Raw genomic sequence first — 14,179 nt, forward strand, 5'->3', positions numbered from 1 at the left:
GGCAGAGGGTAGTTAGTTGGAGTGAATCTCATTGAGAGAGCGTAGATTAGAGCAAAGACCTGGAGGTGGTGAGGGAATGAGCCATGGGGATGCCTGGGAAAAGAGCCTGCCAGGCAGCACGTGCAAAGGCCCTGAGACGAGAGTGTGGCTGGTGAGTTTCAGGATCAGCAGGGAAGTCAGAGTGACTGGGGTGGGAGCAAGCAGGGTGGGAGTGATAGGAAAAGAGGACACAGAAATGGTGGCAGTGGGAGAGGAAGAGCAGATCATGACGGGCTGACAAGCTTTTGTCAGGACTTCAGCTTTTACTCAGAGTGAAATGGGAAGACTGCTCCCCTAAAAGAATCAGAAGACTAGGCTACACGGGACCCAGTTGGACCCACTGGACCCAGAGCTCAGAAGCAGCTTTCTCCTTGGCATTTCCCCTCCTGTTTGCCGCAGTCTCTGCTACTCCCTGCTGCACCCACCCTGGCCTGCTTCACTCACAGATGTTTCTCATATGGCCCCTAAAGGTATTTAAAGATGCAGTCCCTGTTGTGCAGATTCATGTGTCTCAGGCAATGGCATTCTTGGGAATTCCTTTGAGCGAAAACTTCTTTCTGGTTTGCAGAGAAAACACGTGCGTCACGGGGCCGCTGCTAGTCTGGACTGATGCTGGCTGTATCGTTAGAGGCATATTGAATCTGGTGTGGAAGGATCCATCATGACCCCCCCTTGTCAACTTGTCTCACACTTCAGAGACTCCTCCCACACTCTGTCTTGGAAGCACTTGGCACTGATGTGGGGCTTAATTAAAAGAACCAGCTTCCCTCCACTGAGAATGGATGGGCTGGGAAGAGGACACGGGACTCCCCAGTGTCCTCAGCAAGGCTGGTTGAATTGGAATGTTGCCAGGGCTGGGGCTGCATCGGGCACTTGGAAAGCTGCACGTCTTAGGAGGGTCAGCTTACAAGTGGACATGCCTTCACATGGGGTAGCTTTGCTGTAATCTCCATGGGGGCAGAGGACCCTGCAGGACTTTTAAGTGCTATGATCCTGGCCCTGAGCCCAGCCCTGGGCATTGGAATGAAGGTTAGGGAGGGGACATGATCATAGAAGAGATGAACCTGAACTACAAATATTGGTCAGATCCCCTGTCCTCAGCAATGGCGTGAGGTAGAGATTTTTGTCACCATCCTCAGAGTAATGACATACCGGTGATGATTTAAACGAGATAATGGGATATTTTCAAGACTTTAGCCAGCGGTTCTCAGCTGTGGTTGCTTTTTAGAATCATTTCAAGAGCTTAAAAAAATTGTTGCATTGGCCCCATCTCAGGCCCATCAAACCAGAGTCTGTGGAGCACCTTGGACATTAGGATTTTTAAACTCCCAGATGATTCTAAAGTGCAGCCAGGATGGAAAACCAGCACTTTGGTCACTTGGGCACCATTTTTGTGATTTTTGTCATATCCGACCCCAATACAAAAACAAAAACAAGATAATGTTCTCAGTGCTAGCTATTTACCATCGCCCGCCAAAGACTGTGGGCCGGAGGCCACTCTGTTAGAGAGGAAGATTAGCAAGCATCAGGGGACACCAAACCAACACTCCCTTTCAACACAAACAGGAACGAACACATTTAAAGGGGGACACCCTTCTTACTACCAGCTCTGGCGTTATTTAACCCCATGGCCAGGCGCCCCTCGTGTCATCTCCGTGTGTGCCCATCACCGGACGCGTGAGCCCTACACTCGGGAAACGCTGAGAGAACGCGTGTGCCTGGCGCCCGGGCCAGAGTCAGGTCTTGCCCTCCCTTTTCCCTTTCCCTCCTTCTTTCTTCCTCTCCTTGCTTTTCTTTACCTTGCTCCCCTTTTCTTTTCCTTGGGTTTCATCCTTCTCCTCCCTTTCCCCCTTTCTTCCTCAAATTTTACAGAATCACCTGTAAGTGACTGCACCCTCCTCTCCAGCCCTCTTCTCGGGGCTCAGCCCCTCCATTGCTTCCTGGCACACGTTACCACCGCAGCCCCCAAAGCACGAATCTGAGCAGGTCTCTCTCCTGTTCTAGAACCTCGGTGGCCTCAGACCTTCTCTTGCTCTCATGCTTGAGCCCCCTCCTACCAACCTTCTCCTCCAGGACCTTCCCACCGGCTGGTGAGGTCCACTTTCCAAGCCCGCAGGGTATCCTCTGTCTGTTTACTCACGCTGTTTCATCTGCCCGAATGCCCACCCTCCTGCATCCCTTTCGGTCCAAACCATATGGGATCTGGGAAGCCTTCCAGGGCTCCCTTTGTGCACTGCCTTGAACACTTTACCCCGAAGCCTGAATGGCCCTACTGCTTCCAGTCCTGTGTGGACTGGAGTGGAGGGGTTGAAGGCGGAGGCTCGAAGCTACACCGCCTGGTTTCTATTCCTGCCACTGCCACTTGCTGACGGTGATCTTGGGCAAGTCACTGAACTATCGTGTCTCACTTTCTGTGTTTGTGAAATGTGAATCATAACTGCACTGACGCCACAGAGCGGTGGTGTAGATGAAGTGAATGAACGCCCAGCGCCTAGCACGGTGATGATTAGGTGCGACAGTTGGTGCACATGTCTACCCTCTCTGAGCACTCTTCCTGGGCAGGATTCTGATCCATTCCGCTCCATGCCACCCATGCTCTGTGCCAGGCCCCGTACAGACGTACACTCGAGTGAAACACCCAAGGAGGAGGAGAGAGACTCAACCCCCGTGACAGTGGCAAAGGCTGATGTGACAGCTGACTCCTCTCGCCATTGCGGACCTGTCCGGGCTGCCTCACTCAGATCCCCTGTTGTGAGGTGACACAGGTGTCCAGAGGACCTTCGGGCGTTATTTAGATGGCACGGCCAACTAGTAAATTGTCTCACTGGCCCCCCAAAGCCTCCTCTCACATGTCATTTTTCCAGGAATCCCAGTGACCCTTATTTCTCCGTGATGCCAACTGGATGATAGACTGTGATGCTCCCTGCTTCCCCGGAGCCCTGATGATTCATCCAGGGCCCCAAATCTTTCTTCGTCTGTGCTGCCTAGGGAAGTGATTTCTGTATCTGAAGATTGTCTGCCCAAGGCAGGAGCCGGCCTGCTCTTTCTCCCTTGCTGTTTGGAGAGAAATTAAATAACCAGGAGGAAGTTATCCCATAGCCGAGGAGCAGAAGCCAGCAGGTCTTGGAGCCTGGTGGGAAGGAGAGAACTGTAATCCCCTGTGGGGAGAAGTGGCTGGGGAACCTTCGTCCTAAGGAAGCAGCTGTGGATTTCACGGGAGCTGGGGCTGTTGGCTGTCACTGCAAAACCCTAAAGGCCCCGGGAAATGGGAAAGAAAGAAGAATGTTTATGTCCCCCTTCCTGTGTGCCTGCCTTCGTTTAATTTGATGCTTGCAACAGAAGTTAGCAAATAGTCTACACTTAAGTAAGTAGAAATGGAAGCTGAGAGAGGTAAAGTGACTTGCCCAGGGTCACTCAGCTAGTAAGTAGCTGAGTTGACATTCTAATTCACATCTGTCTAATCCTCTTTTTACCATCTCATGCTGCCAGAAGAGACAAGGCAAAGGAGTTGCCACCTAATGGGGCCAGAGAACTAGGATCCTCTGGGGCTTCCTCCACTGCTACTACTGCCACCCGACGTTCAGTGACTATTTATTATACGCGCTGTGTGCGGAGCACGCATTGTTTCCTGTCACCCACCCGCCACCCTGTGAAGGTGGCAACATTACACCCACTTCACATCTGAGGAAATGAAGCTCACAGCGGTGAGGCGACAAAGCCCGGGGCCACCTGGATTTTTTTCCCATTGTGTCCCATTTCCCTTAACTGCTTTTCCCCCTATCGGTGGGAAGCTTTGGGGGATGTAATTTTATCTCTACTTGCGGTAGCCTGGGAGGCCTCTTAGCACAGGGCCAGGAAGAGCCCTGGAGCGTCCTACAGAGCAGCAGCTTCCCCACCATGCTTCATGGGGCTCCAGGGGTCCACAGAGTTGTCCTAGGCAGTAAGGAGAGGGGACGGGAGCAGCGGAGCTCCGGGATCATGATTCAAAACAGGCAGAGCTGCCTTTCCCTCATCTGTTACGTGAACTGGGCTCCCACAGCCCATTGCAGTTGGGGAAAGCTCTCTACAGTACGGCATGGTTGCAAGCTAGAGTCAGACAGCCCTGGTTCAAATTCTTGCTCTCCACTCACTAGCTTGAGCAAGTGACCTCGGGCAAAGTACTTAATCTCTCTGTGTCTCAAGTTTATCAACTGTAAAATGGAGAAGATAATAATAGAACCTGCCTTACAGGCTTCTTTTGAGAATTAAACGTGCCAGCACGTGCAACTGTTCTGTCTGGAACATAGTAAATGCCAGTAAGTGGTAGCTCTGTTCCTCCCCATGCCTCAATTTACTTAATCCAAAATGTCACTTTGGGCAAACACTCATTTTCCAAAAAGGATGGAAAAGATCTAAACCATTTATTCTTCCATCCAATCAGCCAGCCAACTGGCTTAACTGTTGTTTGTGTACCTACTATGTGACTACTGCTGTGTCAGGGGATCGAGTTACAGGAGTGAAATGAGGGCAGGGTGCAGAATAGTCTATGCTCTCTGCCCATGAATCTGCTCATCCACTGTCCATCTGTCCACTTGTCCATCCATCCATCCATCCATCCATCCATCCAAGTATTCACTAAGTGCTGTGTGTCAGGTGTATGCAGTGACCTGCTTGGGTATTTCACCATATCTCATACTTGCTTCTAAGTCTGCATCCCTTCCCACACCACTTGGCCTTACAGGTATTCTTAATCTTGGCTCTAGCACCTTATATGTCCTCCTAGTCAGCTGGGTAGCCCCAAACATGCGGCGGGCAGACTGCCAATAGAGAGGGTGAGATGTCAGTTACCCCAGGGGTTATGGGTGCGGAGTATGGGGTGGACCTCTTTACAGGCACTTCCACGCTGTTTTATTTTGTTTTACATTGTGGTGTGTTGCATAATCCCTCATCTTGTTCTAAATGTCCTTCTGAATATAGGAAAAAAGAATGTGTCCTAAACACAGGACAAGGGGCATCCCCAATGAGAGGGGACATACGAAGATTGGGAATCGATCCCCACATTGCACAGCAGGTTGACAGAGTGACAGGTTTTGCAGTCCCTCCTCTCCCTCCGTCTCTGTTTCTCTCCACGTGTACATGCATTTGTATGTGTGTGTTAGTGACACAGCCACACTGGTATGTGTGCTTTGTGTGGAGATATATGAACATGTGAATGGATGAACAAGCATGCATAGGGTTGGAACACGTGCATATCTGAGTGTGTGTGAAAGTACACATAGGAACATGGGTGCCAGGTGCATTCATTGACGTGTAAGTGTGTGTTTCTATATGAGCCAGCATGCTGATGTGTGAGTATGGGTACATGGGCAGCTGTATCCACGAGCAGCTAATTTTCCCCACATCTATTACTCTATTCTTCTGTGGTGATAGACTTTTTGCCAGGTGTGTGGCTTCTCAGAACAAAGGCTGCTCTCCAGTCTCCCCTGCAGTGAGGCATGGCCATGTGACTGAGTTCTGATCAATAGGGTGTGAGCAGAAGTGATATTAGCAGCTTCCAGTCATGACTCTCCCCGTTCCTCTCTTTTGCCCACCCCTGCCCCACACTGGTCAGAATGAAGGTATGAAGATGAGCCCTCTTGGACCACACAGTGAAGGAAAGACCGTATGTGTGGAAGAACAGCAACACAGTGGGAGATCCTGGGCCTCAGGCACCTGGAGCCTTCTTACTGGCTCTGAACTACTTATGTCCAGATTGTTTCATGAGACAATGATGAGCTTCTTATTTAAGCCCCCCTCTTTCGGTTATAGCAGCTACAGAAGCTGTACTAGGCTGTATCTGATGACAATGTGTGTATATGTGCATAGTTCTAGTAAAAGTAGTTTCCTCCTTGTAGAGTTTGAATGTCTCAAATCCGATACCTGCATGTTATCTGGTTAGAAGGCTCTGCCTGGAATCTTGTAAATTGTTTGGCATTTTTGAAAAGGGAAGGATGTGAGGCCCCAGTGTTGAGGACCCAGCTCTAGGGCCGTTTGAGATGCCCAGGAGAGTAAAAAAGGCATCCGCCTTCTAGTTAGAGATCTGACCACTGCCTGTGTGACCACAAGCAAATCCTCCGTTCTTCCCACCTAGGCTATGGTTTCTTTCTGCTAGAACGAAGGAGTTGGACTGTATCATCTCTATGGATTCTTTCCAGCTCAGAGGTTATATGACGGCAGCTTTGACGTTATTCGGAATTCTCTTGGCTTCTGGTTCCCAGTAGTTCTCGGTATATTCCTAAGAAGATGTATCTAACTGGAAGGCATATGGGTCCTGATACTTCAGGTCAGCGGCTACGAGAGAGAAGTCCTGCAGCCAGCCACGTGCACAGAGGCCCATGGACTTTCGACTTCACATGCCCTGAAGACCCGCAGAATCTGGCTGTCTTAGCCCAAGATTATTGGTGAAACAGGCATGAATTTGTTCCATTGTGCTGGGGTGCAGAAAACCTCACCTCTCTTCATTTTTCTAAGTCAAATAAAATCGGACTCCGAGGCCCCACCCACATGACTGATGAAATGTGCCGTATCTGTCAGCACTAGGCTGCCCCCCACCCCGCCCCATGGCATTTTATCAAATCCCGGAGTTTATTTTGATGCCAGTGGGGGCTTGGTCCTCACGCATCTGTTTTGGGAGATGCTTTCCATAGTTGAGCTGTGGCTCAGATACAGGGACCTCCCTATAGCCTTTGCAGTCATGGTTCTTGGCCATCACCCCTAGGATCCAGGAGTCACCCGGTCAGAGGGTTGTCTCATCTAGGGCACTGCAGGTCTCTGGCGCTCATGTTCTGCCTCCCTCCACCCTCTGTGTCCTAGGATCTCCAGTTCTCCCCAGGGTGACACTATTCCCTCCTCCATTCACAGCGCCCTTCTCCTCTGGCTCCTCTATGACAACTCTAGCTTAATTCCATGGTCAGTCTGACCTACCCACTAAAGACAACAGTGGAACTTTCTTCTGAAGGACTCCTGGAATGCAAAGAAGTTCTGGACACTCCTTTTCCCCCCCGACTAGCCTAGACCTTCAACTGACATTGTCCCAGAGAAATATAATTTGAGCCGCATGTATAATTTAAAAATTTCTAGTGGCCACATTAAAATAGGAAAGCAAAATGGATGAATTTATTTTAATAATGTATTTTATTTAACCCAAGATAGCCAAAACACTACCATTTTGAACATGTAACCAATGTAAAATGATTAATGGGCTATTTGACATTTGATTTTAGGGCTACGCCATTGCAACAGTGTGTATCTTATGCTTACAGTGTCCCTAACTGGGACTAACCACATGTCAAAAGCACACAACAGTCACGTGTGGCTAGTGGCTACCTTAGAAGAATGAGTGGAATCTTAGAACAATAAAGCAAAAACAGAAATGTGGCTGTTCTTTCAGGACGTGGGGAGAAAGAGAAAATTACTTCTCATCTTTCCCTCCTTGAGCAGAGAAACAAGACAAAAATTAATATCTCAATAGATTATCTTGACACATTAGGTTACCGAGAACAGAAATCCCTCAAAATAACTTAAGCAAAATGGGAACTTTTTTGGAAGGATACACGAGCATCTCAAGGAACACAGGAATGGGAAATACAGCATTTCAGAAACAGAAAGGCCAGTGGCGCCAAAGGCAGGTTCTTTCTATTTCTGTCTCTGTTCCTTTCTCTGGGTGTATAACTTTCTCTGCTGCAGGTTGTTTCTTGTCCTCTCTGTAGTAAGACTTCACTCTTTTCTCTCAGGGATTGGCTTTCTCCATTTTCCACCTCAGAGAGCGGGCTGACTGACCCTGTGGCCCTGAATTTACGTATTGCACAAGTCCAGTACTTGTGGACTTGTGCTAACTGACCCAGTCTCTTCATGAGTGTCAAGTCCAAATTTGTGAGAGCAGGAATTTGATGGGCTGATCTCAGCCAATGGCTTGGCTTCCCCTGGTCAGAGTTTTCCCTTATCCAATCAGATGTGTCCAGGGAAGGGTGGAATCACTCCCAGTGTTGGGATGACATCAGTGGCATCCCAACTGATGGACGAGGAGGCAGTTGTTAGAGAACAGGGATATGGGTTGGCAAATGCCCACAGAGCATCTACTTCAATGATGAGTAAGGAGTTGAAGCACTAAATGTTCAAGGCTGCTCATTTTCTACCCAGTAAAAATCCAACAGAAACAAAACAGCCTCCAGACTTTTGTATTGGACAAAAAAGGCAGCTTGAATACACCCACGTTCATAGCAGCATTATTCTCAATAGCCGAAAGGTGGAGGCAACCCAAGTGTCTACCAATGGATGAATGGATAAACAAATCTAAGGAAATTCTGACACATGCTACAACATGGATGAACCTTGAGGACTTTATGCTGTGTGAGCTAAGCCAGTCACAAAAGGCAAACACTGTATGATTTCACTTATGAGATATCTAGAGTAGCCAATCGCAGAGGGAGAAAGTAGAATGCTGGTGGCCAGGGGCTGAGTGGGGGGGAGGGGGAAATGGGGAGTTGCTTAATGGCTACAGTTTCAGTTTGGGAAGATGAAAAAATTCTAGAGATGGATAGCGGTGATGGTTATATGACCATATCAATGTACATAATGCCATTTAACTGTACATTTAAAAATGGCAAATTTTATATTATGTGTATTTTACCCAATTCTAAAAACTATTGTCTTGACACCTAGGTTTATTTTAAAGACGTGGTCGTTGGTTAAGGGAATTAGGAAAAAGCAGATCTGCTTCCTCTGGGATTTTCTCTACTCTTACAAAGAAGGAGTTGTTCCTGTATCACACTTGAGGTAATTAAATCTTTTTTGCTCACATTAAATTATACGCAGTTCTCTTCTTCTTTGGCCCAATTCTAAGGGTCAAAATTGTTCATTCTAAACAAACGGGAAGTCCAGGTGATAACATAGTCTTTTACACTGTAGGTTTAACTAAAACACAACTGTTCTCAGAATGGGCACTCCTTGAAGGGAGAATTTATGACAGGTTATAAAAGAAAATATATTAAGTTATAAATCTTTGCAATGTGTTTCTGCCTCGGGCCCACCTTGCTTGCTTTCTTTTCTGGTACAGTATCTAGGTGAGGGTAGAAAAGAAAAACCGGCCAAAGCCAGAGAGCTGAGCCTGAAGAGGGGAAGGAAGAAAAGCAGAAAGGCTGCCAGGGGTTGATTTATGAGGGAGTTTTAGGGAGGGCGGAAGGAGAGAAGAGAGACAGGCTGGGGAAAGGATTTTTGAGTTTTGCTGTGCACTATGAAGGTCTTTTCGCCTTGGCATTTTTAGCAAAAACTGCAGCAAAGATGTAAATTGCCTTTCAATTACCATTTATTTGAATGTCATAAGGAGATGAGGTAAGGCACAAGGTGACAAGGCTGCATCTGGGTCATGTCTGCATCCCGAGGACCTAGGAAACTGTCTCTGGCTGTGCTTGGGTCGGTTGGATTTGACAGAGGGGTGAGTCCTGTGCCCCTTCGTTAGGCTCCTGTCCTTATCGGCTCCTTTCCTCTCCTTACGCCACCCAGCATCTTGTGAAAGTCCCTTCTGAAGTGATCAACTGGAAGAAGCAAAAGCAGTCCCCTCTGTGAGGGAAAGACTGCAGCAATTATCACTTATGTCACCCCGGAGCTCTGTGAAAGAGCTGAAGCGAGGAAAGATAATGGTGGTGACAGAAATTATGTCGAGAATAGCTGTATATCACTTCATTTAGTACAGGGGGAAGTCAGAACGTTCATAAAGTCGATTTGATCTGAAAGCAAATACCTTAAGTCATTCAGACTCAGTCTTGTTGGACCGTAAAGCCACTGGCAATATTGTGTATAAAGGACTCTATAGAAAAATAAATTTTATTTATTGAATTGGACTTCAAGTAATAACCCTGCCACCTACTCTTGTTTTTCCTGGCCCTCCATGTCCTATGAATTTTAATGAATTACAAAAAGTTCTATGGGAACATAATCACTTAAACAAAAAGCTATCCAGGTAATAATACAAGCACCTTTATTAAGAAAAACTCATTCGCCTTTTAGGTTTGATCATTATTTTCTCACTGCTCCGATTGCCTTTCTCCAAAATCATGTTCAGAATAATACCGTTTTGTTTAAGGCTCCAGGTTTTCCTTGGAACCTACCGTTTGATTCTACAGGGAACTCACTCTTGGATGCTGTTGGTCAGATTCCTTCCACCTCCAAGCTCTGCATCTTGGCTTTTGGTGGTCAAGCCTGATGCTGTACCTGTCCAACCCAGCGCCTCCTTCTTACAGAAAAGATGCAGGGAGCTTGGCTGATCCCAGAATCCTGGCAAACCATAAAACAACACATTCTTGGAATCCCACATAACTGTTTAAGTCTTGCTTTCTCGATCCTGATTTGCCTGCATTGCCCCTTCTGAAGACTCAGCTCAGGTTGCACTTCCTCCAGGAAGCTCTCTCTGATTTATCCCCAGGCCTTTCCCAAAGGCTCTGTGCAGTGAGCGTTTGTTGAAATTGGGATCCTTGGGGTCTTTGATCTCCCTTTGTTTGAAGAATCCATCCATTCATTCGTTTATTCAACAATGTTTATTGAGAGTCTACTATGCTTCAGACACTGTGCTTGGCACTGCGGACTCAGCAGTGAATAAACTGGACACAGATTCCTTCCAAATGGAGCTTACATTTGAGAAGGGAGGCGTAGACAAGTATATAAAGAAATAGACATATAGTATATGAGATAATAATAAGAGCTATGGGGGAAAATATAGCATGGAAGGGTGGTAACAAGTGCTGTGGGAGGGAGGTATTAGAGGGTTTTTTTCCCTTTTCTTCCAGCTTTATTGAGGTATAATTGACATATAAAGTTGTATAAGTTTAAGGTGTACAATGGGTTGATTTGATACACTTTGGTCTCACTGAGAAGGTGACATTTGAGCAAAGCCTAGGAGGACTTGTTCTTACGCATGAGTTTTGGTGGTGGGAGACAGAGCTGGCCTCTATCTGTGGAAACTCAACAGGTGAGATGCTTACTTTCCCAGCATGCCTTGCAGCCAGAGTGAGCCAAAGACTTTGCTTTAGAATCTGGAAAGTTAAAAAAGCTGGGACACTGGGGAAGCCATCCTGCCATAGCTGTGCCAGCAAAATGCTGGCTCCAGGGTCATGGGGCAGGAGTCCAGTGCAACTTATAGTGTCCAGTGCTGGAGTAGTGCTGTTAAACTTTAACAGCCAGTGTTCCCTGACTGCAGTCGCAGAGTCCTCATCATGGTAGATTTGAGGCTGAGATACCAGCTATAGCTGAGCCTCCCTTTTCCTGTCTGTTTTCTGAGCCTTGTTCTTTAGGCTCTCTGGTGCTTCTGTGGGCTCCCTGGTATTTTTCCAGTAAATTTCTTTTCTGCTCAAATAAGCCAAAATTGGTTTCTGTTGCTTGCAACCAATAACTCTGACCGCCTGCCACATCCCATTCCATCCTGTCCTGCCTCCATCAGTGTTTCTATCTCAATGTATTGTAATGCCTTGTTCATCTCTGTGTCTCTTGTTTACCACGAGCTCTTGAAAAAAGGGACCACATATTGATTATCCATTGTCATGCCCCTGGTTTCTAGCCTATGTTTGCCACATAGTAGGGGCTCAGTATTTTTTGTTTTGAATCTAGGAATGAACAAGAAAAGGAAAGAATGCATAAATGGAACTTCCAAGTCTGTGCTTTTCTTCACAGTATCCTTACTTTCAAAGTCCAGAAGCCATATCCAACCATGCCAAGGCAGCTCTGTTACTCAACTCTCGAGCCCGTCTCCTGCAGCAATCATGCAGATCAAAGGTGATTGCTTCTCCATTACTGGCTAAAACAGCCTTCCATTAGGGTGCAACTGCAGAACCCATTGCTTTTAGGAAAGGGAGAACAAATGTCAAAATGAGTCCTCAGTATCAGTTCAAAGAAGGGAAGGTGAAAGTTTATTGAACGCAGTATGCAACCAGGACTTCTGGACTCCATTTCTGTAGAGCCGATGATCTTGGGTGCATCATTACATAGGCCTCAGTTTATTCTTCTGTAAAATGGGGAGATTGAGTTTCTTTGTTTCTTTGTTCTGGGGATAGTCCTGTATATTTTAGAATGTTTAGCTGCAACCCTGGCCTATTCAATAGATGCCAGTAACATTCCCCTAATTGTGACAAAGTCCCCAGATATTGCCAAATGCCCCCCAGGATGTAAAATTGCCCCCAGTTGAGAACCATTGAATTAGATGATATCCAAGCAGATTACAAGTTCTAGGGTTGAAGCAAGAGTTGGAGCTTGTTCTCTGCCATATTCTAGCACCTAGCCCCCTGTGTGGCATCATAGCAAAGCATTCAATACAAGCTGAGCAAATGAGAAGAAATATATAGTTCCTTTCAGCTAGATAACTTCTTTAGCATCAAAAGAATCATGTAGATGGTAATGATACTGATTACTCATGTGAACACCCCTACTTGGGTACTATTTAGCATTCCTGGACAGAAATGGGCTAAGGCACTATTATAAAATGGATCCATCTTCCCACTTTGGCAAAAAATAGTGATTATAATTGTCAGAGATGATCCACCCAATCCTGAGAGCTATCTCAACCATATCCCCCCCATATTAATTCTGAATTTTATGAATATGACAAAAAGGTTAGTTGAGAAGAATGAGTCTAAATTTTGGAATGAGACTTGTATACAGTTTATTGTTCAGTTAGCATAAAATATATATGATTATGAATATTAATTTCCAATTCCAAAATTGTTCATTATCTTTTGCTATGTGTGACTAAGAAAGTGGTTTCTATCCAGTCCATCCAGGACTTTCCTTCTTTTATTTTGCATCTTATACTTTTCTACTTTTGGCATTCGACATTGTCTGATAGGAATTGTGTTGACTTTATAGATCAATTTGGGGTCCATTGACATCTTAACAATATTAGGTCTTCTAATCCAGGAACATGAGATGTCTTTCTATTTATTTAGGTTTTTAATTTCTTTCAACAATGTTTTGTAAAATTTTGCACTTCTGTTGTTAAATTTATTCCTAAATGTTTTATTGATGGTATCGTAAATGGAATTGTTTTCTTAATTTCGTTTTTGGAGTGTTTGTTGCTGGTATATAGAAATGCAATAGATTTTTTGTATATTGATCTTATATCCTGCAACCTTGTTGAACTCATTTATTCATTCTAACAGTTTCTTACATGCAAAAAATTCTTTAGTGGATTTCTTTATATGCAAGGTTTTCTATATGCAAGATCGCAACATCTGCAATAGGGATTGTTTACCTCTTTTTTTCCTAGTGCCTTTTATTTCATTTTCTTGCCTAATTGCCCTGGCTAGAGCCTCCAGTACAATGTTGAATAGAAAAGGTAAGAGTGGACGTCCTTGTCTTGTTCCTCATCTGAGAGGGAAAAGATTCAGTCTTTCACCTTTAGGGATGATGTGAGCAGTAATTTTTTTGTAGCTGCCCTTTATCAGCTTAAGGAAGTTCCCTTCCATATCTAATTTGTTGAATGTTCTTACCATAAAGGGGTGTTGAATTTTGTCAAGTGCTTTTCCGTGTCTATTCAGTTAATCATGTGGTTTTGTACATTGTTCTATTTATGTGCTGTATTCCATAACTTGATTTTCAGTTGTTAAACCTACCTTGCATTCCTGGGATAAATCCCACTTGGTCATGATGTATAATCCTTTTTATATATTGCTGGGTTCAACTTGAAGTATTTTTTTAGTATTTTTACATCTGTATTCTTAAGAGATATTGGTCTGTAGATTTTTTTCTTTTGATGCCTTTGTTTTTTTGCATCAAGGTAATACTGGCCTCATAGAAGGAACTGGAAAGTATTCTCTCCTCTCCTATTTTCTGGAAGTGTTCATGAAGAAATGGTATTAATTCTTAAATGTTTAGTAGAATTCACCAGTGTATCCATCTGGTCCTGAGCTTTTCTTTGTGAGCAGTTTCTTGATTGATTATTCAATCTCTTTACTTGTTATAGAGCTATGCAGATTTTCTGTTTCCTCATGAGTCCATCCTGTTTTTATAAACGGTGTTTTACTGGAACACAGCCATACTTATTCATTTATAGATTGTCTATGACTGCTCTGATAAAAAAATTGGCAAAGCTGAATAGTTGGGACAGAGGCTATAAGGCACACAAAGTCTAAAATATTTA

This window comes from Delphinus delphis, chromosome 15 (assembly GCF_949987515.2).
Source record: "Delphinus delphis chromosome 15, mDelDel1.2, whole genome shotgun sequence".
NCBI lineage: Eukaryota > Metazoa > Chordata > Mammalia > Artiodactyla > Delphinidae > Delphinus > Delphinus delphis.